Raw genomic sequence first — 27,183 nt, forward strand, 5'->3', positions numbered from 1 at the left:
CGAAACAGAAGAGCTAAGATCCCTTATCAAAATAGTTCAAACACTCAGCAGCCCAAATAACGGGAGTGCTATCAAGATCATCCAAAACAAAGCAGAAGAACCTGAAGAGCCAAAATGCCCCCAGATAGTAGTTCAGCAAGGAACACTCATTATCCTAGGCCAAGGAAGTGTTGCTAAGATTATCCCTACACCTTCTAGTCAACATAGGAATAACTCCCTAGAAATCCCAGAAGGGTATTGGCACATATTTGATCAAATGGCCTAGAACTAGCAAACACCTCAAACCTCCACGGTGCAATATCCCATTGTGCACACTACAGTTAATGCACCTATGAAAGCCATTCTTCTCCAGAATATTCCTACATTCCATAGCCTAACATCAGAGGATACGGATGCATTTTTGTTTGAGTTTGATGTATTATGCCGAGGGTATGACTATACTGCCGATCCCCAAAAACTGAAATTATTTCCCTCCAGATTAAAAGGAGTAGCTTTACGATGGTTTATGGGGTTAGGTGGAGGTGTTATAAATGACTGGGATCAGATGAAACTGCTTTTCTAAAGAAATATCAGGATTATTGTAGATCTAGAGAACTAAAGGATGAAATATTTCAAAGGATAGCAACACCTAGTGAAACACTAGAGGAATATGTATAATGCTTTCAATACAATCTCCAAAGATCTCCTTATGCATATTTACCCTTGCCTAACAGTGTGTTAAAAACTACTTTAATTAAGGGGATGAAAGAACAATGGGTTGAAACATTAAACATTATGGGAAAAGGTGACATATGTTAGGAAAATTTTGTTGATATCATTGATTGGTGGATCAGGAGTTCAAGAGGCAGCACAAGACTGAAGCCAGCAAAAAGTGACATGAACAAAAGGGATAACAAGATCTCCAGTGGAGGTATAACCTGTGCAAAAATCGGAAAACTACTGGAAGATTTCAAAACTGATATTCTAGGGACTCTGACAACAAAGCTCAACATTGTGCAAGCTAAACAAAAGCAGTTAGAAACAGAACAGAATTTGGCAATATTCTGCCCTAGATGCAGAAATAATCATAGCCACAAAGAGTGCCCGCTAGATACAATCCAAGTCTGCGCCATTTGCACGAAAGATTGCTCCATAGAAAGCTGCCCCTCACTCCCAGGATTGAAAGTGGTCTACAAGGAAGCACAAGAAGAAACAGAACCGATTTACCTACTAAATCAGCGCCGCCAGTGGCAGCCACGTCAAACAAGTATGCCCATTGATCCATCCTCTTCTTTTCAGTCTCCTCAGTACAATGCTTAGTAATATAATGGAATGTGGGAGAATCAACCACCTTTTCCTAGTTGGTCACAACAGCCATTCCCCATATCCCCATGGCCAAATCAAACAAATCAAACCAATTGGGTGAACTTTCCTTACTGTCCACCATTTTGGAAAATTAATGCGTATCCAATAAAATGGTCACCCTCCACCTTGCAGAGTCAAACATGACAGTCGAACTGGAAAAGACCTATGAATCAGCCAGCTGGAACGATTCCTCTCCCTCAACCTACACTACTAACACCTTATATGTTGCAACAAAATCCCCAGAACAACCTAAGGCCACAACTCCCAGCCCAACCCAACCCGAACCCCAACAATAGATCGGTCAAATTTGTACAAATAATCGAAGGACCAAAGCTAGAAACCGAGTTAAGGGAGTGCAACGACCTTCAACTAAGATCTGTTAGTATAATAGAATCAGAGGAAGAAAAAATGTTCAAGTTGAAAATTCGTTACTTTTAGAACAAACACTACAAGAAGAAAATTAGGTTAGAAAACAAACTCATGAAAAAGAAACCACCTCTTCTCCACCATTACTAGAACGAGTGATCATACCTCACCCAATAGAACACCCTGATTTTGATCTTCTAGGAGAACTAAAAAATTTGTGTATAAAAATTCCACTCCTTCAAGCTATCCAAGACATCCCAATTTACACAAAAACCATCAAAGAATTATGTATAAAAAATCCAAAGAGGAAAATAACAACTAATTCAACTGTCCAAGTAGTCGGTACCCTATCTGGCTTACTATTAGGAAGGGAAGCACCTGTAAAATATGAGGACCCAAGGAATCCTATAGTCATGGTGCAAATCAATGGATGCTCCTTCCCAAATGCCTTAGTTGAATTAGGAGCTGCAATCAATATTATAACAACCTCCACTTGTCAAAAGCTTGGCATTACATCATTAGACCCAACCACAACCTTATTGGAGTTGGTTAACCGATCGGTAGTCAGACCAGAAGGCACACTACATGATGTAATGATATCTAGTAGACTCCTGGGAGTACCCTATATATTTCCTGATCATTAATCCGAAAAACCAACTAGATGGACACCCCTTAATTCTTGGTAGACCTTGGCTAGCAACTACTGACGCTTGCATTGGTTGTCGACAAGGCAACATGACGATAGCAAGAGGAAGCAATGTAAAGAATTTAGCCTTATACCCTCCACCCCAACCAAGCTTGACAATAATCAAAACAAAAAAAAACCTGTATCATACCTAATTGAAAACATTAGATCACCACTAACCATAGAAGATGCCCTCGAATTTAAAGACCAAACAGAGGACGACATCATTAACAGCTTCATTAACCAACTAAAAAATAGATCCCATCTACCATGTCACATGATCGAGGTAGCATTTGATAATGAAGTGGAAGAATATCCCTTAAGAGATACTCATTATCAATCAATACCAACCACCTCTGTTTATAACAGCAAAACCATAGACATTGAGTCAAGAAAAACTTTGAACATTAACAAAAACGTGACTGCTAAACAAAAAGAAAAATTGGTCCAACTATTGAGAAAATATAAGGAAGATTTTGCATGGGATTACCCAGACATGAAAGGAATTGATCCCCATTGTGTACGCACCACATATATATAGAAAAGGATGCTAGACCCGTTCACCAACCCCAACAGAGATTAAACCCTCATCTTAAGGATATTGTGAAAGCTGAATTGCAAAAATTTTGGATGTAAACTTTATTTACCTAATATCTGACAGCAAGGGGGTCTCTCTATTAGTAGTGGTCCCAAAGATGAATGGAAAGTGGCGGATATGTGTAGACTATAGAGAATTTAACAAAGCAACCTAGAAATACCACTTTCCCCTTCCATTCATTGATTAGGTATTAGATACATTAGCAGGAAAGAAGTTATTTTCTTTCCTAGATGGCTTTAGTGGATACAATCAGATTCAGATTGCCCCTAAAGATCAGGATAAAACTACATTTACTTATCCTTGGGGAACATTTGCTTACAGGGTCTTACCCTTTGAGCTATGTAATGCCCCTGCCACGTTTGAGAGGGATGTACTCAACATTTTTTCAGATTTAATAAATGAAGGGCTCAAAGTATATATGGATGACTTCACACCTTATGGAGATGATTTTGAGCCAGCATCACAAATATTAGAAAAAGTGCTGGAGCCATGAAAAGTGTCATATGATGATGATCGAGGGACTCATCTTAGATCATTATATCTCAGCAGCTAGAATACACGTAGATCCGGGTAAAATTCAGATAATTTTATTAATACCTACTCCTACCACACAAATAGAGGTATGCAGTTTTCTGGGGTTTTCTGGTTATTATAGAATATTTATAAAGCATTTTTCTCAAGTTGCTACACCTTTATATGCACTAACAAGGAATATTGATTTTATTCATGGACAATAAGTGTGACCGTGCTTTTGAGGATCTAAAAAAGCTGGTATCAACAACCCCAGTGCTAAGGGGCCCAAATTGGGATTTGCCATTCCAAAGTTCATTTGATGCCTTAGAAACAACAATTGGAGCAGTTCTTGGGCAGGAAGAAGATAAAAAGCCATATGCAATTTATTGTATTAGCAAAAATCTATCTCCTGCTGAATTAAACTATACTGTGATTGAAAAAGAATTTTTAGCTTTATTATATGTTGTAAATAAATTTAGACATTATATAACTGGGTATCCTGTAGTTTTATATAGACATCACTCTGCCATAAAATATTTAGCAAATAAACCTATTACAAATGGAAGAGTGACAATATGGTTGATTCTCTTGCAGGAATTTGACATCACAATTAAGGATCGACCTAGAAAAGAGAAACATGTAGCTGATTTTCTCTCACGAATGCCAAAGTCAGCGGACGTAGCAACAATCGAAGATCAGTTTCCAGATGAACATTTGTTTGTTGTTACTATAAGAATGCCATGGTATGTCGACGTTGCAAATTACTTAGCAGTAGGAAAATTACCCACGAATCTAACGCCTAATGAACAAAAACAAATAGTGCAACGTAGTACCTGATTCTCTTGGATTGCGGGCTACTTATTTCATATACGGGCAGATATACACATCAGAAGATGCATCCAAGAAGATGAAGTATTTGACATTTTGAAAGCATGCCACGATGGGCCATGTGGTGGACATTTTGCAGACCGTAGGACCGGTCACAAAGTTTTAAAAACAGGCTATTACTAGCCCACTATTTTTAGAGATGCTAAAATGTTTGTTCAAGCCTGTGATAGTTGCTAGAGGGCAGGATGCCCTGGACAATGTGATGAAATGCCTCTGAAGCCCTAGTTAGTAATCGAGCCATTTGAGCGATGAGCTATTGGTTTTATTGGTCTTATTAACCCATCATCAAATTGGAAAACATACATACTGGTTGAAACAGAGTATGTTACCAAATGGGTTGAAGTAGAGGCGCTTCTGAGAGCTACAGAAGATTCAGTAATACATTTTCTTTTCGAAATATTTGTACGATATGGCCTTTTGAGGGACATAATCACAGATGGAGGACCACAATTTGTAGGTAATAACATTGTTGCAACATTAAGAAATTACCACATTCTGCACAAAATTACAACTCCATACCACCCACAGGAAAATGGCCATGTAGAAAGCACTAATAAGGTGACTGAGGCAATACTCATAAAAATAGTTGCATCACATAGACGTGACTGGGCTTCAATATTACTGGAAGCCTTGTGGGCATACCACACAACATGCAAAAACACCACTGGGTATTCACCATATCAATTGGTATTTGAAAAAGAACCCATCTTCTTGATTGAATTCAAAATTCAAACATTAAGAACAACGCAGGAGGTGGGTTTGAATTTAAATGTGGCCCAGACCAATAGATTACAACAAATCAATGAGTTTGATGAAATCAGGCTCTCAGCTCTTTAACACACTTCATTAATTCAACAATAGAGCGCAAAATGGCATGAAGCCCTTATTAAAAAGAAAATCTTCCACGAAGGATATTGGGCACTCCTATACGATTCCAAGTTCGAGGATTTCCTCGGAAAACTCCAGACATGATGGCTTGGACGTTATGAGATACAAAAAGTGCATGACAATGGCACCATTACATTGACTACCATTTATGGATCTAGACATTTTTTCAAAGCGAATGGTCATCAAGTGCGGCTTTATCACAAACCACTTACGATGGAATCCTTTTACCAACAATTATAGGAAGAATCCACTATGAAAATTCTTGCTGAGGAAGATAACCCCTCCCCAAAATTAATTCACTGAACAACTCCTTTGTTTTTGAATTTTGTATATAAACTTTTCTCTTTAATTTTTCTTGTAAAAATAGTTTTTTTATACAGATTTTAGTGCTATTCCATTTAAGGAACAACTGTTTTCCTCTTAAGGAACAGTAGTTGTTCCATTTAAGGAACAACAGAGGTTTCTTTATTTAATTTTCGTGTTGTTCCTCTTAAAAAACAGCAGCCATTCCTCTTAAGGAACAACACTTTTGCGTATTTTTATTTCCCCTGTTCCTCTTAAGGAACAACTATTGTTTCTCTTAAGGAATAACATCCATTCCTCTTAAGGAACAACACTTTTGTGTGCTTTTATTTTCACTGTTCCTCTTAAGGAACATCACTTCTGCGTGTTTTTATTTTCGTTGTTCCTCTTAAGGAACAAAAACCGCTCCTCTTAAGGAACAACAGTCGTTCCTCTTAAATAACAACAGTCGTTCCTCTTAAGGAACAACACTTTTGCATGTTTTTATTTCTGCTATTCCTCTTAAGGAACAATTATTGTTCCTCTTAAGGAACAACACTTCTGTGTGCTTTTATTTTTGCTGTTCCTCTTAAGGAACAGCAGTCATTCCTCTTAAGGAACAACACTTCTGCGTGTCCCTATTTTCGTTGTTCCTCTTAAGGAAACACTATTGTTCCTCTTAAGGAATAGCAGTTTTCCCTCTTGAGGAAAATTTGTTGTTCCTCTTAAGGAATAGTAGTCGTCCATTTTAAGGAACAATAACTTTACGTGTTTCTATTTCTGTTGTTCCTCTTAAGGCACAACTCCTATTCCTCTTAAGGAACAACAACTTTCCCTCTTCAGGAATAGCAACTCCGCGTGTTCATATTTTTGTTGTTCCATTTAAGGAACAACAACCTTGCGTGCTCTTATATTTGTTGTTCCTCTTAAGGAACAACAATCCGTATGTATTTCATTTTTGTTGTTCCATTTAAGGAAAAACTGCTATTCCTCTTAAGGAACAATAGCCACTCCATTTAAGGAACAACAATATCACCTATTTACATTTGCGTTGTTCCTCTTAAGGGACAACTGTCGTTCCTTTTAAAGGAACATCAGTTTTGCTATTTTTTTCCTTTCTGCCATTCCTTATAAGGAACAACAGTTTCGATTTGGAGTGTTTTTAGGTTGTTCCGCCGAAGGATCAGCACTTTATTTTGCATCTATTTTACTTGCTATTCTGCTTAACGAACAACTTTTGTTCCTCTTAAGGAATAACAATTTCGTGTGCAATTTTTTCCCTTTTTGCCATTCCTCTTAAAGGAAACACAGTTTTGTGTGTAGCTTTTCTTTTTTGCTGTTCCTCTTAAGGAATGACAACTGTTCCATCTATGGAATAGAACTTTTTGAGTACATCTTTTCACTGTTTACTCTTAAAGAACAACACTTTTTCGAGAGTTTTTGTGAATAATGTTTCACTCTTCATGATCCTTTCAAGGCAAAGATACAAATAGATGCAAGGACACAAAAATTATAGGTTATTGAAATAAGGAAATCAAAGAAAAATTGTCATCTTTAATGAGATTGCTTTGTATTGATAAAAAAAAGGAAAGGACACAACTATCTATATCACTTTGTTGTCCTTATTTTCACTAAAACTCAAATTGATTGATTATTTTTATCATGTTGGTTCTTCCCTAATTCTCATAATCCTCTTTGATTATTATTATTGAATAAGAATAAGGGCATATTTTCTTCTATTGAGATGTTCAGACTTTTTCCACCATCGCTACTCTTAAGGAGTGTTGAGCCATCCTCTATATATAAATAGGAAGTGCTATATAAAAGAAAAGAAAAAGAAAGAAAAAATATATGTATATGATTACTAACAATTATATGATTTGTTAGATGGAGGAAAGGGGGTCTCATTAAGAGCCAACCTACCATGATCATAAGGAAGCAGTGAAGTGGCATTCCCAATATGGCCACCACACCAGGGATATGATCCAATGGGCACATCAGAAAAATAAAAGTCCTTGGAAAAGGAGGTCTCATCACGAGCTGGCCTGCCCACCTTTCACTCCTTCCTGGAGAATGGAATTATGATTCATCTAGTTACCAAGCTAGCATAATGGCCTCCATTCTGACATCAAAAAGCACTTTCCTAGGCATACATAAAGAATTATGCCTCCAAAGGGTGAAAAAGTAACTTTGTCAAGGTTATAAACACTTGTGGGCAATAGAGCTCTGCTGATGGTATTGGAGTCATATTTTTCAACATCAATAGTAATTACAAACCCTTTTCTTACTTCTTTATCTTTATTTCAAAGAGATTATGCTCCCAATTCCTTTTGAACCTTTTATGCATGAAATATTGTTTAAAGAGTCAATCATAACAGTTTAAGTGGAATAATGACCACAAAAGCATTTTACCTATGTCAACTATCATTTTCCCTTTTCTGCATCACTGCATGGCATCTCCATATCTATTTACAATTTTCATCTTAATCCTTGATTTCAGCAACTCGATACTTTTTGTGATCTTGTCGTGAATATGTACACCTTTCCCTTTTTACACTGTACGATTGTCATCCGATATGTTGCTCCTCCATTTAACCGGTCGTGGACGAACTATCATATTTCAGGGGGGCACGGGTGACTTCAAAAATACTCCTACATATCTGTCAGTCTTTTATTTGGATGTACTAGACCACACTAGATCCCTTAATAGCAAGTTTTAATGGTATTGATGTTAAAATAGGGGTATTATCCAATATGCACAGTTTGTTGTTCCATTGTTATTTCTATGTATTTTTGCTTAAAAATAACAGTGTGCAGAACTTAGATGAAATGGGAGGTCGATCAGTACGCTGCAAGCCACAGGTAATACTAGTGTCCGATGCTGCACGAGAAATTTTCGTAAGGGATGGATGGATGGCATATCTTACACGACTACGAAAACCCCACGAAATTGTGGCTATTGGATTTTTGCAGAATTTGTAGGATGATCATTCCATAGTAAGAGGAACATGAATAATAGTGATAGATACAGTAATTGCTGAGGTATCTGGACTACCAGCAATCAGACCCATTTCGACACATAAAAAATTGAGGCTTCAAGATTCCATGGCTACCTTTTGAGATGAGGAAATGAACCTAGTTGTCAAAGGAAAAGGAATCTAGCCTTCATCTTAGGGAGAACCATGGATAGAGCTTGCTAGAGTAGTCCAGAGCTACAATACATGCGATGGGAGAAAGGATGTGGTAATACCACGCCACCTCAAATTACTAGCAGTACTAAAACAGAAATGTATGGTAAATTTGCCTGCACATTTAAATTTTTTGCTGCATGATGCTGCTGAGAGCATAAAAAAATCTTGCCATATAGATGCTGTAGTGAGTTGCCATTATTCAATTCGATTGATAGTAAGTTACAGCCCTACTCAGCAACAGACTAGTTGGGAAGAATTGGTGTTTTCTATAGACGGGGGATTAGCCTTACCTGCCCCAAAAAGAAAAAGGACCACCAGCATAGCAAGCAGACCACAAAAACGTAGACACCCTTCTAGATTAAGAACAAGTAGGGGAACATCTGAGAACCTCCAGGGTAGCAGCAATAAACCCTTAGAATTACATAGCTCTGAAAATGAAAAGCCCTTACAGTTGGAAGGAGGAGACAACCAGGAATTAGATGGAGGAAGAAATAGAGCATACTAGTGAATAAGAGAGGAAGGAAGAGGAGCTTCTCTTAACCCCCAGCACAAGTCCACCACAAAACCCATTACAAGAGGATGAATTGGCCTAGATTTTGGCCAATATGAGTGAATATATTCAGCCCCAAAGCCCGCTCAACCTTAATATTGAAGCAGACCAATCACAAGAAAACTCTGCCCACATCAAGAGTATATTAGAAGAAATAAATGATGAAGTAGAAGCAGGAGAAGAAGCCACTTAGGAGGTGGCAGACCAAACTAGGGTTACCTCTTCAGAGGAACCTGGTTAGGACAATGCGAACATAGAAGATATGATCCAAATAGAGGAAATGGAAACTAGCCAGGGAAAAGGTGCAGCCCTTGAAGAGAAAAATCCAACTGAGTAGCCGAGTCCAGTAAGAATAGAAATAGCTAGGGAAATAGTTTTTCCTCTAAAAAAGAAGAAGATCCAGATTAAGAAGTTGCAAAAGGAACAGCAAAATATGCAAAATATAGTAAAACAACTCAGACAAAAGAGAAGGGCACTAAAAGGGGGAAAATCACAAGAAGAACCACACAAACAGTGAATACAGCTACTCAAACTGAACTCCATGATACAAGGGCCACAGAGACTCAAAATGAGCCCATACTAATTCAAAATGATAAGGAACAACATGCAGCACATACCTCATGCATTCCATTCCAAGATAAAGGGACGCAGACTATAGGCACTCAGTCTTGTAATAAGAGTACCTAGATAGATCTTCAACCTAAAGATGTTTTGATAGGAAACAACCCTGATATAGCAAAACTCCAAGAGGATCTAGCACAAGCTCAGCTCACTATAGAGAAGCTTGAAGGAGAGGTTGTTCGTCAACAAATATACCAGAAATTACAACAACAAATGAGGGACATCAATGCATCAGAAAATGAAGTCTTCGACAAATATAGGAGGGAAAAATAAAGAGTTGAAGAGATAAAGAATAGACTAAAAATAGTCATGTGTCAAATGGATACTCTTTCTTCCTTATATACAGATGCTTTAGCATGCAAGTCCCCTACCAAAAACTGTGCTTTATTTTTGTTAGAGTAATATTTACAGTTAAAGATTAAGGCTGTTAGGGTAGGGAAACCTATCGAATTAAAAACTCTTGAGGATTTTATAAACTGTTGTAAACACCATGGAGTAAAAGTTCAATGATTACTCTGTGAGTTTTATTTACATAATTTTATATTGGAAGAAGAAATGGAGAATAATCCCAGTCATTTTGTGGGTGATATACAATTTCAAGCATTCATTTCATTTGCTGTTAACTAGTTGAAGTGGCTCAAAGCCCATAACACTTTTCAGAGGCAAGAAAATGGGTTAGACCTTTGGGTCAGGTGAACCGAAAAACCCATTACAACTGCTGGCTAATCATAAAAATCTAATGCAAAAGGAGGGAGTAATCCAGACCTTGGGACCTATCCATCAAGGAATTGTCTGTTGGGTCCCTATAATACTAGTGATTACCCCATTACTATTATAGTTATACCCCTTAATTATATTGTTGTGCCCCTATTATTCCCTTATTGTTATTTCTGTGCCCCATAAAATCCCTCTATTATTATTTTTGTGGCTTTATATTATTATTGTTAGGTCGGCTGGATTATATTGTGACTCCTTAGACTCCTATATATAGAAAGGAGGTTTTGTCATTTGTATCATCCAAGAATTGTTCATTTATGTAATGTAAAGGAGGTTTCCCCCTCAAAGAGGCTGAATTATAAGGCGTTGATCTATCTTTTCTATCTTTTCTTGAGATGGTTTCATAACATTTGGTATCAGAGCTTTGGATTCTAGGGTTTCGCTGCTCCAAACAGGTCATCGTGGCATTTTCGCTATAAATTTTTTTATGTAATGTTTCAAAAGTCGCAAAAAAAACCCATTTGAGAAGAAATCGCGCGGAACCTTGGGTCCGAATTTCATAGCTTTTTGTGTGATATGTTCGGAGATATGATCTGAGGAAGTTGGTCTTTTTGCAGACTCCTGAATTACATTCAAAACAGGTGACCTGGGAAAAATAGTCATAACTTTCTCTCTAGGAATCAGATTACAATTTCGTAAGAAGGTACAGAAAGAGGACGGACTGTAGTTTCTTGTATATCATTTTCAGAACTAAATATCAAAAATTGTACACGTGGCACTTCATATAACTTAGTTCTTCTGGAAAGGTCTATAATCAGGTCATCTTGGGAGGTTGTGCATAACTCTTTCTTGGAGAATCCAATTTGGATCAGACTAGTGGCATTGGAAAGAGGACACAGAGAGATACTACAGGTCACAAATTTAGAACTAGATGATTGGAAAGTACAGAGATACATCAGAGGCAATATCGAGCTCCTACAAAGTGAAAAAAGGTGTGTAGATTTTTTAAATTTTTGCCTAAGCTTGGTTTGAAAATTTATTTTGAAGGAATTCAAAGGGCATAGTAGAGCATTATTATCAGTAACTTATGCCCCAAGGAAAGAAAATGCAAACACCTAGTAAGGAACCTGAAAGCTCTAGCATGACTCATGAAGAAGAGGAAGAAATGCTACATGATATATCAAAATTACAAGAAAAAGTGCAACAAATGTCACGCTCACAAAAGTTAACTGATGCTAAGGTAAATGGCGTGGAAGCTAAGATGGACAATTTGAAGATAGATTTGAGCACAAATTTGAAGACAGGCGTGGCAGATTTGAAGACAGATTTGACAAATTTTCTACAAGAAATACTTACTAATGGTGAAAAGGTAGTAAAGGAAACTCATGATGAGAACAAAAGAAATGTTAATCATGATTCCATAGACGCTAATGTTGGATCGAGGAATCAGCATATCCCAAAAATCGATATGAGGAAGTTTGATGGCAAGTATCCCGCCACATGGATATTACAGATGGAGCAATTCTTCGATCTCAATAATGTGCAAAACGCACAAAAGGTACGTATGGCAACTTTATATTTGGAACCAAATCAGTTTGTATGGTATCAATGGCTTTGTTCTCATAAACAATTTATCACTTGGGCAATTTTTACAGAAGAATTGATAGCACATTATGAGGATACAAAAAGCAACACTTTTTTTAGCCAATTGATAAGTCTCAAACAAAAGGGTTCAATAATGGAGCACATTGAGGAGTTCCAAAAATTGAACATAAGGGTAAAAGATATTCCAGAGGAGCATAGGATTGATGTGTTCATAGGGTCTTTAAAGGATAATATCCAACATGATGTTCGCCTTTGGGAACCTGATTCATTAGAGAAGGCATTCAGGTTAGCAAGAAAAATGGAAAGCAAAATTATGGCAACTAGGAAGCATACCACTCACAACTATAAAGACGGAAGTGTTGTTGCCCCTAGTCTTCCACAACCTACAAGGTTGACACCACAAAAATTGGAAGAAAAAAGAGCAAAAGGGCTTTGTTACAATTGTGATAGCAAATACACAAAAGGTCATAAGTGTGCTGAGAAGAAATTATTCTACATAGATTGTGAAGAGGAAGAAGAAAAGGAGCAAGAAAGGTCAAAAGAAGAGGATATATTCCAGAAACAAAGCCTAGATGAAGAACAAATAAATCTGACCATATCTTGTAATGCATTGGCGAGAATTACCACTCCTCAAACCATCAAGATAGAAGGACAAATCAAGAAGAAAAAGGTAATAGTGTTGATTGATTCAGGAAGCACCCACAATTTTATTCATTGTAGGGTAGCAAAAGAATTGAATTGCTTCCTATATCCAGCACCAGAGTGTCAAGTGATGATTGCAAATGGAGGAAAAATAAATTGCTCTGGAAAGTGCCATAATATCAAGCTATCCATGGGAGAATATGTATTGACTAGCCCAATGCTTTCCATTCCAATGGGAGGTGTTGATGTTGTACTAGGAGTCCAATGGCTACAATCCTTGGGTACAATAGCTTTTAATTTTCAAGAACTTTTCATGAAATTTTCTGTGGAAGGAAAGGAAGTTGAATTAAGGGGTATTGCAGGGAAACCAGGAAAGATAATCAGCTCTAATGGAATGACAAAGCTTCTAAAAAAGGAGCAAAGAGGTGTAATTGCACAATTATGTTCGCTAGATGTTTCCACATTGGAATCATCTATTTCTCCAGATCTCCAAAAAGTCCTGGACAATCATTCCAAGGTATTTGAGACTCCCAAAGGTCTCCCACCTATGCGTGATCATGATCATGCTATTCATCTGATTCCAGGAAGTGTTCCTCCAAACATCAGGCCGTACAGATATCCCTATGTCCAAAAAAGTGAAATTGAACGTATGGTTGCAGAAATGCTAGAGGCTGGTATAATTCAACCAAGTCAAAGTTCTTTCTCAGCTCCAGTAGTATTGGTGCACAAGAAGGATGGATCATGGCGCATGTGTCTGGATTATAGGGAGCTCAACAAGCTCACTATTAAAGATAAGTTCCCCATTCCTGTCATTGATGAATTACTGGATGAATTGCATGGATCAATTTACTTCACCAAGTTGGATCTTCGTTCGGGATATCATCAAATCAGAATGAAGATTGAAGACATTCCGAAAACGGCATTTAGAACTCATGAGGGTCATTATGAATTTTTGGTCATGCCTTTTGGCCTTACCAATGCACCTTCAACATTTCAAGGTTTGATGAATTCAATTTTCAAACCATTCCTTAGAAAATTTGTGTTAGTATTTTTTGATGATATACTAATCTACAGCAAGTCTTGGAAGGATCATGTTGAACATGTTGACAGGGTGCTACAACTATTGGAGGAGAAACAATTATATGCAAAAAGATCCAAATGTTTCTTTGGAGTACAGGAGGTGGAATATTTGGGTCATATTGTATCTCATGAAGGAGTTAAGGTAGACCCTAGCAAAATTAAAGCCATTAAGGAATGGAAAATCCCCACATCCATAAAGCATCTGGAGGATTTCTTGGGTTGACAGGGTATTATCGCAAGTTTGTTAAGAATTATGGGAGAATAGCAGCACCTCTAACAACATTATTGAAGAAAGATTCATTTTCATGGACTCCAGAAGCAACAAAGGCCTTTGAACATCTTAAAGAGGCAATGTGCCAAGCACTGGTCTTAGCTACACCGGACTTCACAAAAACCTTTATTGTGGAATGTGATGCTTCAGGAAATGGAATTGGTGCTGTTCTAATGCAAGATGAAAGACCCATTGCTTTTGAAAGTCGTCCAATCAAGGGAAAGTTTTTAAGCAAAGCTATTTATGAGAAGGAAATGTTGGCAATACTCCATGCACTTAAGAAATGGCGACCCTACCTAATGGGAAGACACTTCAAGGTAAAAAGGGATCATGATAGCCTTAAATACTTTTTAGAACAAAGATTATCCTCTGAAGAGCAACAAAAGTGGGTCACAAAGATGTTGGGTTATGACTTTGAAATCATCTACAAAAAAGGGAAGCAAAATGTGGTGGCAGATGCACTCTCAAGAAAGGATGAGGATGTGGAAGCATTGTTGTGTGCCATTTCTATTATCCAACCAGATTGGATAAAAGAAGCAAGGGAGGAATGGAAGAATGACGAAGAAGTGTGGGCACTTATTTGAAAGCTACAACAAGATTCCAGTACGTCTGATACATTTAGCTGGAAAAATGATTCGTTATGGTACAAAGATCGCTTATACCTCTGTAAGAATTCCCAGCTAAAACAAAAGATTCTTATGGAATTGCACACTTCTCCCTTTGGAGGGCACTCAGGATTTTTAAAAACTTACCACAGGGTTAAGAAGGAATTTTTTGGGATGGCCTTAAATCAGATATTCAAAAGTTTGTGGCGGAATGTTTGGTTTGCCAACAAAATAAAGTTGAAACAATTAAGACAACGAGTCTATTACAACCTTTATCCATTCCAAGCCAATGTTGGGAGGAGGTTTCAATGGATTTTATCACAGGTTTACCCAAGTCTGAGGGAAAGAGTGTCATCATGGTGGTAGTTGACAGACTTACCAAGTATGCACACTTTTGTGCATTATCACACCCATTTAAAGCCAGTACGGTTTCTACTGCATTTATGGAAATAGTTCAAAAGCTACATGGAAACCCAAAGATTATTGTAAGTGACAGAGATCCCATTTTCACTGGAAATTTTTGGACAGAATTATTTTCTTGTCTTGGTACTCAGTTAGCTCATAGCTCATCTTATCATCCTCAATCTGATGGGCAAACTGAGATAGTAAACAAATGTTTGGAAGGATATCTTCGTTGCTTTGTATCTGATAAACAGACACAATGGGTCAAATGGTTGCCTCTGGCTGAATGGTGGTATAACACTTCCTTCCATACAGCAACAAAAATGACCCCATTTATGGCACTTTATGGGTATCAACCACCATCCATCACATCATATTTAAGAGAAAATTCTAAGGTTCAGGCAGTGGAACATCACATCGAACATCAACAACAAGTCCTCCAACTCTTAAAGGATAACCTCGTGTTGGCACAAAATAGAATGAAACAACAGGCAGATCAACATCGCAGCGAAAGAAGTTTTGATGTAGGGGATTGGGTATTCGTACGGCTACAACCATATAAGAAAATGTCCCTAAAGCGTGCTAAGAAGGATAATAAACTATCACCAAAGTATTATGGTCCGTACAAGGTGCTGCAAAAGATTGGTACTATGGCATACAAATTGGAGCTTCCTGCAGCTTCTCGATTGCACCCAGTTTTCCATGTTTCATGTTTAAAGAAGGTTATAGGCGACAAGCTCCCAATTCAAACAATATTGCCAGAACTTGACGAGGAAGGAAAAATTATATTGGAACCGGAAGCAGTCACGGAAACAAGAACTCGACAACTACGAAATCGATCAATTTCAGAGTATCTTATCAAGTGGAAGAACTTATCCGCTGAAGATTCCACATGGGAGGATGAGAATTTTATGCAGAAGTATCCAAAATTACTCAAGTGTTGAGGACAACAATTTTTTGAAGGAGAGGGGCATGTTGGGTCCCTATAATACTAGTGATTACCCCATTACTATTATAGTTATACCGCTTATTTATATTGTTGTGCCCCTATTACCCCCTTATTGTTATTTCTGTGCCCCATAGAATCCCTCTATTATTATTTTTGTGGCTTTATATTATTATTGTTAGGTCGGCTGGATTATATTGTGACTCCTTAGACTCCTATATATAGAAAGGATGTTTTTTCATTTGTATCATCCAAGAATTGTTCATTTATGTAATGTAAAGGAGGTTGCCCCCTCGAAGAGGCTGAATTCTAAGGCGTTGATCTATCTTTTCTATCTTTTCTTGAGCTGGTTTCATAACATTGTCCAACAAGGAATATAATATTTCTTCTCTATCAAAGACAATTCCTTCACAGCAACTAAATTCATATGGAATACTTCCAATCGGAATATCGAGGAAAAAGATCCATTCAACTACAAAACCTTTAAATTAGTTGCAGATTGCCTAGTTACCTATAGTAACCTCATCTTGAGGGAAGGCTCGTATTGGCTAGGTTGTAGGTTTCGAAGCCCTATTATCTGTTATCCTGCAGAAGGGTATAAAGCCATATATCAATTTCCTGAAGGGCGGACAGGGCCCATATTTGAAGTTCTGGCTAAAAATTGTGGTTTTAGACCACTTCATGACATCCCCTCTCCAGCCTATTCTTTCACTGCTTTGCACACAAACTAGATGGTTTTCATGAGGGCATGAAAAAGGGTAAGCAAGGGATTGTGTTGAGCTATGGAAAAGGTATGAATTTGACATTTATTTCCTTATCTTTCTCCTTAATCATATCTCCTTTATATTCTAAAGATGATAATATATCAAAGAATTCTAGTGAAAACTAAGGAATTAGTGATTATTGCAATTTAGTTAATTATTGTCTTTTCTCATGTAGGAATGAGAAGAAATGGAAAATTACCATTCTGGAGGAAAAGACAAAACATAGTAACTACTATTCCTTCACCAGGAAGTTGTATCCAGACAGCACGTCAAGATTGGAGTGCACAGTTAAGGATAAGAATGCAAAGGATCACGACATCAGCGCAAAAAGACAAAGAGTTGACTGGAGTTAGAAGATTGAGCGGATCCCTCAAGATCTCTTGATCCTAAGGGATCGTTGTTTCAAATTCTATCTATTATTCCTGTTTTATCTGCCTAGCAATTATAAAAGGGACAACACTTGTAAATATTGGGGATTCATCATGCATCATCATTATTCAGAACTTACTATTGTATTTTCACTTTGATCATTGACTCTCATAGATTAAAACAGAGTACGATTGGCTATAACCATTTTCACATATGATTAATACATAATCTGGTTACTGTTCCTTCTTTTATACTGAAGTAGTTCGGTGGTGCTTCAGTAGTGGCAAATGGCCCGGCCCTGGTGGATCCACTTGCTATTCTGTGCCATTAGTTTACAATTGTAGTTGTGTGATGATTTGGTTTTATCTTCGTTTATTGAATCACATTTCTTTATTGTTCCTTGTTTCAAGAATTTCTGAATTGTCTCATTATATATGCTGTAACTAAATTGAGTTGTCATTCCTTCTCATCATAATAATATTATTATTCTTTGCAACTATATTGTTATGTTCATTTGGATTACAGAGCTTCACTATTCATTCCAGTAAACTGAATTTGTTGTTCATTACAGTTTTATAAGTTCCACTGTTCCTTTCAACTAAATAGCATTGTTGATCATTTCCTTTCTACAAGTATTTGGTTGTCTTTTGGCATTGTTACAGTTAGCATAGTTATCCCATTTCTATCAGCAGCATTATTGATTTAATTCATTGTCATTTGGTGTGGAGTGTGAGATCAACAACTGTAAAGGACATTGGCTATTATTGTTAGAGTTCTCAAATTGAGGATCTTATTTATGTTTGATTTCATTTACATCAATTAAAAGAGGCAAGAGTTATTGCTACTGTATCCTTGACTGATAATTGTTGTTAATTTCCTGAGTGAATGATTTAGTTTCAGAGCATTGAGTTTCTTTGAATTGCAAGTAAGTTTTATTTCAAGCATTTGTTTACTCTTGTATTCGAAAGAACTGTATTGTAATTTAGAAACATTACTCTTGGATAAAATTGCTGCCACATACTGTGTACACTCTTTAAATAGAAAATATTACTTGGATTGATAATTAATGTAGGATAAATAGGAGTTAAACAACAATCATTCCTGTTAAGGAACAACACTTCTATGCATATCTATTTTCGTTGTTCCTCTTAAGGAACAACAATTGTCCATCTTAAGGAACAACTATTGTTCCTCTTAAGGAATAGCAACCATCCCTCTTAAGGAACAACAACTTTCCGTGTTTCTATTTTTTCTATTCCTCTTAAGCCACAACTGTTGTTCCTCTTAAGGAACAACAACCATCCTCTTCAGAAACAACAACTCTGCTTGTTCATATTTTTGTTGTTCCATTTATGGAACAGTTGTTGTTCCTTTTAAGGAACAACAGTTGTTCCTCTTAAGGAACAATAACCTTGCATGCTCTTATATTTGTTGTTCCTCTTAAGGAACAAAAATCCGCGTGTATTTCATTTTTGATATTCCATTTAAGAAACAACTATTGTTCCTCTTAAGGAATAACATCCATTCCATTTAAGGAACAACAATATCGTCTTCTTAGATTTGTGTTGTTCCTCTTAAGGGAAAACTGCGGTCGTTTTAAAGGAACATCAGTTTCACTATTTTTTTCTTTTCTGTTGTTCCTTCTAAGGAACAACAGTTTCGATTTGAAGTGTTTTTAGGTTGTTCCGCCGAAGGATCAACACTTTATTTTTGCATTTGTTTTACTTGTTGTTCCGCTTAAGGAACAAATGTTGTTCCTCTTAAGGAATAACAGTTTCATGTGCAATTTTTTTCTGTTTTGCCATTCCTCTTAAAGGAACCACAATTTTGCGTGTAGCTATCCTTTTTTGTTGTTCCTCTTAAGGAAAAACAACTACTCCATCTATGAAATAAAACTTTTTGAGTGCATTTTTTTTTGCTGTTTATTCTTAAAGAACAACACTTTTTTGAGAGTTTTCATGAATAATGTTTCACTCTTCATGATCCTTTCAAGGAAAATATACAAATAGATGCAAGGACACAAAAATTAGAGGTTACTGAAATAAGTAAATCAAAGAAAAATTGTCATCTTTAATGAGATTTCTTTGTATTGATAAGAAAAAGGAAAGGACAAAACTATCTATATCACTTTGTTGTCCTTATTTTCACTAAAACTCAAATTGATTGATTATTTGTATCATGTTGGTTCTTCCCTAATTCTCATAATCCTCTTTGATTATTATTACTGAATAAGAATAAGGGCATATTTTCTTCTATTGAGATGTTCAAACTTCTTCCACCATCCCTACTCTTAAGGACTGTTGAGCCATCCTCTATATATAAATAGTAAGTTCTATATAAAATGAAAGAAAAAGAAAGAAAAAATATATGTATATGATTACTAACAATTATATGATTTGTCAGATGGAGGATAGGGGGTCTCATCAAGAGCCAACCTACCATGATCATAAGGAAGTAGTGAAGTGGCATTCCCACTATGGCCACCACACTAGGGATATGATCCAATGGGCACATCAGAAAAATAAAAGTCCTTGGAATAGGAGGTCGCAGCACGAGCTCTCCTGCCCACCTTTCACTCCTTCGTGGTGAATGGCATTATGATTCATTTGGTTACCAAGCCAGCACAATGGCCTCCATTTTGACATCAAAAAGCACTTTCCTAGCCATACATAAAGGATTATGGTTCCAACGGGTGAAAAAGCAACTTTGTCAAGGTTATAAAAACTTGTGGGCAAAAAAGCTCTGCCGATGGTATTGGAGTCACATTTTTCAACATCAATAGTAATTACAAACCCTTTTCTTATTTCTTTATCTTTATTTCAAAATAGATTATGCTGCCAATTCGTTTTGAACCTTTTCTGCATGAAATATCGTTTAAAGAGTCAATCATAACAGTTTAAGTGGAATAATGACCGCAAAAGCATTTTACCTACATCAGTTGTCCTTCTCCCTTTTTCGCATCACTCCATAGAGTCTCCATATCTATTCACATTTTTCATCTTAAGCCTCGATTTTAGCAACTCGATACTTTTTGTGATTTTGTCATGAATATGTAAACCTTTACCTTTTTACACTATACGATTGTCGTATAGTACATTGCTCCTCCATTTATTCAAAAGCACTGTATTGCAATTTAGATAGATTACTCTTGGATAAAATTTCCACCACATACTGTGTACACTCTTGAAATAGAAAATCTTACCTGGATTTATAATTAACGTAGGATAAATAGGAGTTAAAAAGACACCTTTTATCACTCAACACTCTTGTTGATGGAGCTTCTAACTCTTGAATGTCATTTGTTACTACCTTCTCTTTACCTTTAGATTTGGTGACATATGGAATTAGCGTTATCACTAGTTCTGTTTCAACAATATTAGGTGTCCTTTCTAAAGCAGTCTTCTTCACTTCTCTATTGCCATGCTGTGGTTGGGAAATGACCAAGTGTGCCTTATGCAGTTGTTCTTGTAGTTCTAAAATATCTTTAACCTTATCATCTAGAAAAATATCCTCTCGCATGGTGTCTAAAACTTTAGTTGGATGCTCAAATGTTTGTTCAAAAGGAAATTTATTTGTGGTATCTCTGGCCAGTGACTTCTTTGGAATCTCCACTACCTTAGGAGAAAATTGCATCTTTTCACCCTTTTTCTTTTCTAATAAATCAATTTAAGTTGATGGCCTTTTTATTAAAGTTTCCACTCATGATTGCATATCTCTTGCCATAGATGAAGGTGTATCCTTCTTACTCCAAGGACTTGTTAGTAACTTTGCTGCCAATTTTGATGAATCTAAAAATGCTCCCCATGATTGATTTATTTTCTTTAGTTCTTGTACCACCAACAAATTAGTCAAAGAGAAAAGGAAAAGACTCGTCTCCACTTGGCTTTTCTTACCTTGAACCTTATCTGCCATTTTACTAAGGCTTCTGAACAAATAGAAAGAAATATTCAAACAAATTTTTCCTATGAAGTTCATCAATAGTCTAAAATGATACTGATAGATTCTCCCACATCTACCTTCACAAGTGAAGTATCTATAGATTACCTTTAGAAGTTTGTTATAGGGTTAAAGTTGGTATTCTCTAGGTACAATAGCTCCATACCCCTTTGTTGGGTCCCTATAATACTAGTGATTACCCCATTACCACTTTAGTCGCCTCCCTTATTAATATTGTTGTGCCCCCATTATCCCCATATTTTTATTACTATGCCCCATAGAATCCCTCTATTGTTATTTTTGTGGCTTTATATTATTATTGTTAGGTCGGCTAGGTTATATTGTGAATCCTTAGACTCCTATATATAGAAAGGAGGTTTTGTCATTTGTATCATCCAAGAATTGTTCATTTATGTAATGTAAAGGAGGTTGCCCCCTCGAACATGCTGAATTCTAAGGCGTTGATCTATATTTTCTATCTTTTCTTGAGCTGGTTTGATAACATTTGGTATCAGAGCTTTGGATTCTAGGGTTTTGCTGCTCCAAACAAGTCATCATGGCATTTTCTCTATAACTTTTTATGTGATGTTTCAGAAGCTAAAAAAAAAACCATTTGAGAAGACATCGCGTTGAATCTTGGGTCTGAATTTCAGAGCTTTTCGCACTATATTTGCGAAGATATGATCTGAGGAAGTTGGTCTTTTTGCAAACTCCTAAATTACATTCCAAACAGGTGAACTAGGGAAAATCGTCATAGCTCTCTCTCTAAAGAGGACGGACTGTAGTTTCTTGTAGATATTTTTTAGAGCCAGAGGTCTAAACATTGACTTGTGGCACGTCCTACAAGTTCGCTCTACTGAACTAGTCTATAATGAAGTCATCGTGGGAGATTTCACATAACTCTTCCTTGGAGAATCCAATTTGGGTCAGACTGGTGGTGGGAAAGAGGAAACAGAGGGCTATTGCAGGTCGTAATTTCAGAACTGGACGATCAGAAAGTACAAAGATACATTAGAGGCAATATCGAGCTCCTACAAAGTGAAAAAAGGTGTGTAGATTTTTTTAAATTTTTGCTTAAGCTTGGTTTGAAAATTTATTTTGAAGGAATTCAAAGGGCATAGTAGAGAATTATTATTGGTAACTGATGCCCCAAGGAAAGAAAATGCAAACACCTAGTAACCAACCCGAAAGCCCCAGCATGACTCATGAAGAAGAGGAAGAAATGCTACATGATATATCAAAATTACAAGAACAAGTTCAACAAATGTCACTCTCACAAAAGCTAACAGAAGCTAAAGATAAATGGCGTAAAATATAAGATGGATGATTTGAAGATAGATTTGAAGATAGACATGGTAGATTTGAAGACAGATTTGACAAATTTTCTACAAGAAATACTTATTAATGGTGAAAAGGTAGTAAAGGAAACTCATGATGCAAACAAAAGAAATGTTAATCATGATTTATTACGCTCTAATGTGGGATTGAAGACCCACCATATTCCAAAATTCGATATGATTAAGTTTGATGGCAAGGATCCCGCAACATGGATATTACAGATGGAGCAATTTTTCAATCTCAATAATGTGCAAAACACACAAAATGTAGGTATCGAAACTTTATATTTGGAACCAAATCAGTTTGTATGGTATCAATGGCTTTGCTCTCATAAACAAATTATCACATAGGCAAATTATTACAGAAGAATTGACGGCACATTATGAGGATACAAAAAGCAACACTTTTTTTAGCCAATTTATAAGTCTCAAACAAAAGGGTTCCATAATGGAGCACATTGAGGAGTTCCAAAAATTGAACATAAGGGTAAAAAATATTCCTGAGGAGCATAGGATTGATGAATTCATAGGGAACTTAAAGGGTAATATCCAACATGATGTTTGCCTTTGGGGACCTGATTCATTAGATAAGTCATTCAGGTTAGCAAGAAAAATGGAAAGCTAAATTATGGCAACCAGGAAGCATACCACTCATAACTATAAAGATGGAAGTGTTGTTGCCCCTAGTCTTCCACAACCTATAAGGTTGACACCACAAAAATTGGAAGAAAAAAGAGAAAAAGGGCTATGTTACAATTGTGATAGCAAATACACTAAAGTTCATAAGTGTGCTAAGAAGAAATTATTCTACATAGATTGCGAAGAGGAAGAAGAAAAGGAGCAAGAAAGGTCAAAATAAGACGATATACTCTAGGAACAAAGCCTAGATAAAGAAGAAATGAATCTGACCATATCTTGTAATGCATTGGCGAGAATTACCACTCCTCAAACCATCAAGATAGAAGGAAAAATCAAGAAGAAAAAGGTAATAGTGTTGATTGATTCAGGAAGTACCCACAAGTTTATTCATTGTAAGGTAGCAAAATTATTGAATTGCTTCTTATATCCAGCACCAAAGTGTAAGGTGGTGGTTGCAAATGGAGGAACAATAAATTGCTTTGGAAAGTGCCATAATAACAAGCTATCAATGGGAGAATATGTATTGACTAGCCCAATGCTTTCCATTCCAATGGGAGGTGCTGATGTTGTACTAGGAGTCCAATGGCTACAATCCTTGGGTACAATAGCTTTTAATTTTCAAGAACTCTTCGTGAAATTTTCGGCAAAAGGAAAGGAAGTTGAATTGAGGGGTGTTGCAGGGAAACCAGAAAAGATAATTAGCTCTAACGGTATGACAAAGCTTCTAAAAAAGGAACAAAGGGGTGTAATTGCACAATTATATTCGCTAGATGTTTCCACATTGCAATCATCTATTTCTCCAGATTTGCAAAAAGTCTTGGACAATCATTCCAAGGTATTTGAGTCTCCCAAAGGTCTCCCACCTATTCGTGATCATGATCATGCTATTCATCTGATTCTAGGAAGTGTTCCTCCAAGCATCAGGTCATACAGATATCCCTATGCCCAAAAGAGCGAAATGGAATGTATGGTTGCAGAAATGCTAGAGGCTGGTATAATTCAACCAAGTCAAAATTCTTTCTCTGCTCCAATATTATTAGTTCACAAGAAAGATGGATCATGGCACATGTGTCTGGATTATAGGGAGGTCAACAAGCTCACTATTAAAGATAAGTTTCCCATTCCCATCATTGATAAATTACTGGATGAATTACATGGATTAATTTACTTCACCAAGTTGGATGTTCATTCAGGATATCATCAAATCAGAATGAAGACTGAAGTCATTCTGAAAACAACATTTAGAACTCATGAGGGTCATTATGAATATTTGGTCATGCCTTTTGGCCTTACCAATTCACCTTCAACATTTCAAAGTTTGATGAATTCCATTTTCAAACCATTCCTTAGAAAATTTGTGTTAGTATTTTTTGATGATATACTAATCTACAACAAGTCTTGGAAGGGTCATGTTGAACATGTTGACAAGGCGCTACAACTATTGGAGGAGAAACAATTATATGCAAAAAGATCCAAATGTTTCTTTGGAGTACAAGAGGTGGAATATCTGGGTCATATTGTATCTCATGAAGGAGTTATGGTAGACCCTAGAAAAATTAAAGCCATTAAGGAATGGAAAATCCCCACATCCATAAAGCATCTGGGAGGATTTCTCCGATTGACAGGGCATTATCACAAGTTTGTTAAGAATTATGGGAGAATAGCAGCACCTCTAGCAACATTATTAAAGAAAGATGCATTTTCATGGACTCTAGAAGCAACAAAGGCCTTCAAACATCTTAAAGAGGCAATGTGCCAAGCACCAACCTTAGCTACACCGGACTTCACAAAAACCTTTATTGTGGAATGTGATGATTTAGGAAATGGAATTGGTGCTGTTTTAATGCAAGATGAAAGACCCATTACTTTTGAAATTCGCCCAATCAAGGGAAAGTTTTTACACAAAGCTATTTATGAGAAGGAAACGTTGGCAATACTCCATGCACTTAAGAAATAGCGACCCTACCTAATGGGAAGACACTTCAAGGTAAAAATGGATCATGATAGGCTTAAATACTTTTTAGAACAAAGATTATCATCTAAATAGCAACAAATGTGGGCACAAAGATGTTGGACTATGACATTGAAATCATCTACAGAAAAGGGAAGCAAAATGTGGTGGCAGATGCACTCCCAAGAAAGGATGAGGATGTGGAAGCATTGTTGTGCGCCATTTCTATTTTCCAACTAGATTGGATAAACAAAGCAAGGGAGGAATGGAAGAATGACGAAGAAGTGTGGGCACTTATTCGAAAGTCACAACAAGATTCCAGTACGTCTGATACATTTAGCTGGAAAAATTATTCTTTAATGGTACAAAGATTGCTTATACCTCTGTAAGAATTCCCAACTAAAACAGAAGATTCTTATGGAATTGCACACTTCTCCCTTAGGTGGGCACTCAGGATTTTTAAAAACTTACCACAGGGTTAAGAAGGAATTTTTTTGGGATGGCCTTAAATCAGATATTCAAAAATTTGTGGCAGAATGTTTGGTTCACCAAAAAAATAAAGTTGAAACAATTAAGATACTGGGTCTATTACAACCTTTATCCATTCCAAGCCAACGTTGGGAGGAGGTTTCAATGGATTTTATCACAGGTTTACCCAAGTCTTAGGGAAAGAGTGTCATCATGGTGGTAGTTGACAAACTTACCAAGTATGCACATTTTTGTGCATTATCACATCCATTTAAAGCCAGTACAATTTCTACTGCATTTATGGAAACAATTCAAAAGCTACATGGAAATGCAAAGATTATTGTAAGTGACAGAGATCCCATTTTCAGTGGAAATTTTTGGAGAGAATTATTTTTTTGTCTTGGTACTCAGTTAGCTCATAACTCATATTATCATCCTCAATCTGATGGGCAAACTGAGATAGTAAACAAATGTTTGGAAGGATATCTTCGTTGCTTTGTATCTGATAAACAGACACAATGGGTCAAATGGTTGCGTCTAGCTGAATGTTGGTATAACACTTCCTTCAATACAGCAACAAAAATGACCCCATTTATGGCACTTTATGGATATCAGCCACCATCCATCACATCATATTTAAGAGAAAATTCTAAGGTCCAAGCAGTGGAACATCACATCAAACATCAACAACAAGTCCTCCAACTCTTAACGGATAACCTCGTGTTGGCACATAATAGAATGAAACAACAGGTAGATCAACATCGCAGCAAAATAAGTTTTGATGTAGGTGATTGGGTATTCCTACAGCTATAACCATATAAGCGAATGTCCCTCAAGCATGCTAAGAATGATAATAAATTATCACCAAAGTATTATGGTCCATACAAGGTGTTGCAAAAGATTAGTACTGTGGCATACAAATTAGAGCTTCCTGTAGCTTCTCGATTGCACCCAATTTTCCATGTTTCATGTTTAAAGAAGGTTATAGGTGAAAAGATCCTAGTTCAAACAATATTGCTAGAACTTGACGAGGAAGGAAAAATTATATTGGAACCGGAAGTAGTCACAGAAACAAGAACTCGATAGATAAGAAATCAATCAATTTCGGAGTATCTTATCAAGTGGAAGAACTTATCCTCTGAAGATTCCACATGGGAAGATGAGGATTTTATACAAAAGCATCCAGAACTACTCAATCGTTGAGGACAACCGGTTTTTGAAGGAGAGGGGCATGTTGGGTCCCTATAATACTAGTGATTACCCCATTACTATTGTAGTTGCATCCCTTATTAATATTGTTGTGCCCTTATTATCCCCATATTGTTATTACTGTGCCCCATAGAATCCCTCTATTGTTATTTTTGTGGCTTTATATTATTATTGTTAGGTCGGCTGGGTTATATTGTGAATCGTTAGACGCCTATATATAGAAAGGAGGTTTTTTCATTTGTATCATCCAAGAATTGTTCATTTATGTAATGTAAAGGAGGTTTCCGCCTCGAAGAGGCTGAATTCTAAGGGGTTG

The sequence above is a fragment of the Pinus tabuliformis genome, chromosome 9, assembly GCF_031772625.1.
Source record: "Pinus tabuliformis cultivar Carrire ecotype Pingquan chromosome 9, CPIR1, whole genome shotgun sequence".
In the NCBI taxonomy this organism is placed as follows: Eukaryota; Viridiplantae; Streptophyta; class Pinopsida; order Pinales; family Pinaceae; genus Pinus; species Pinus tabuliformis.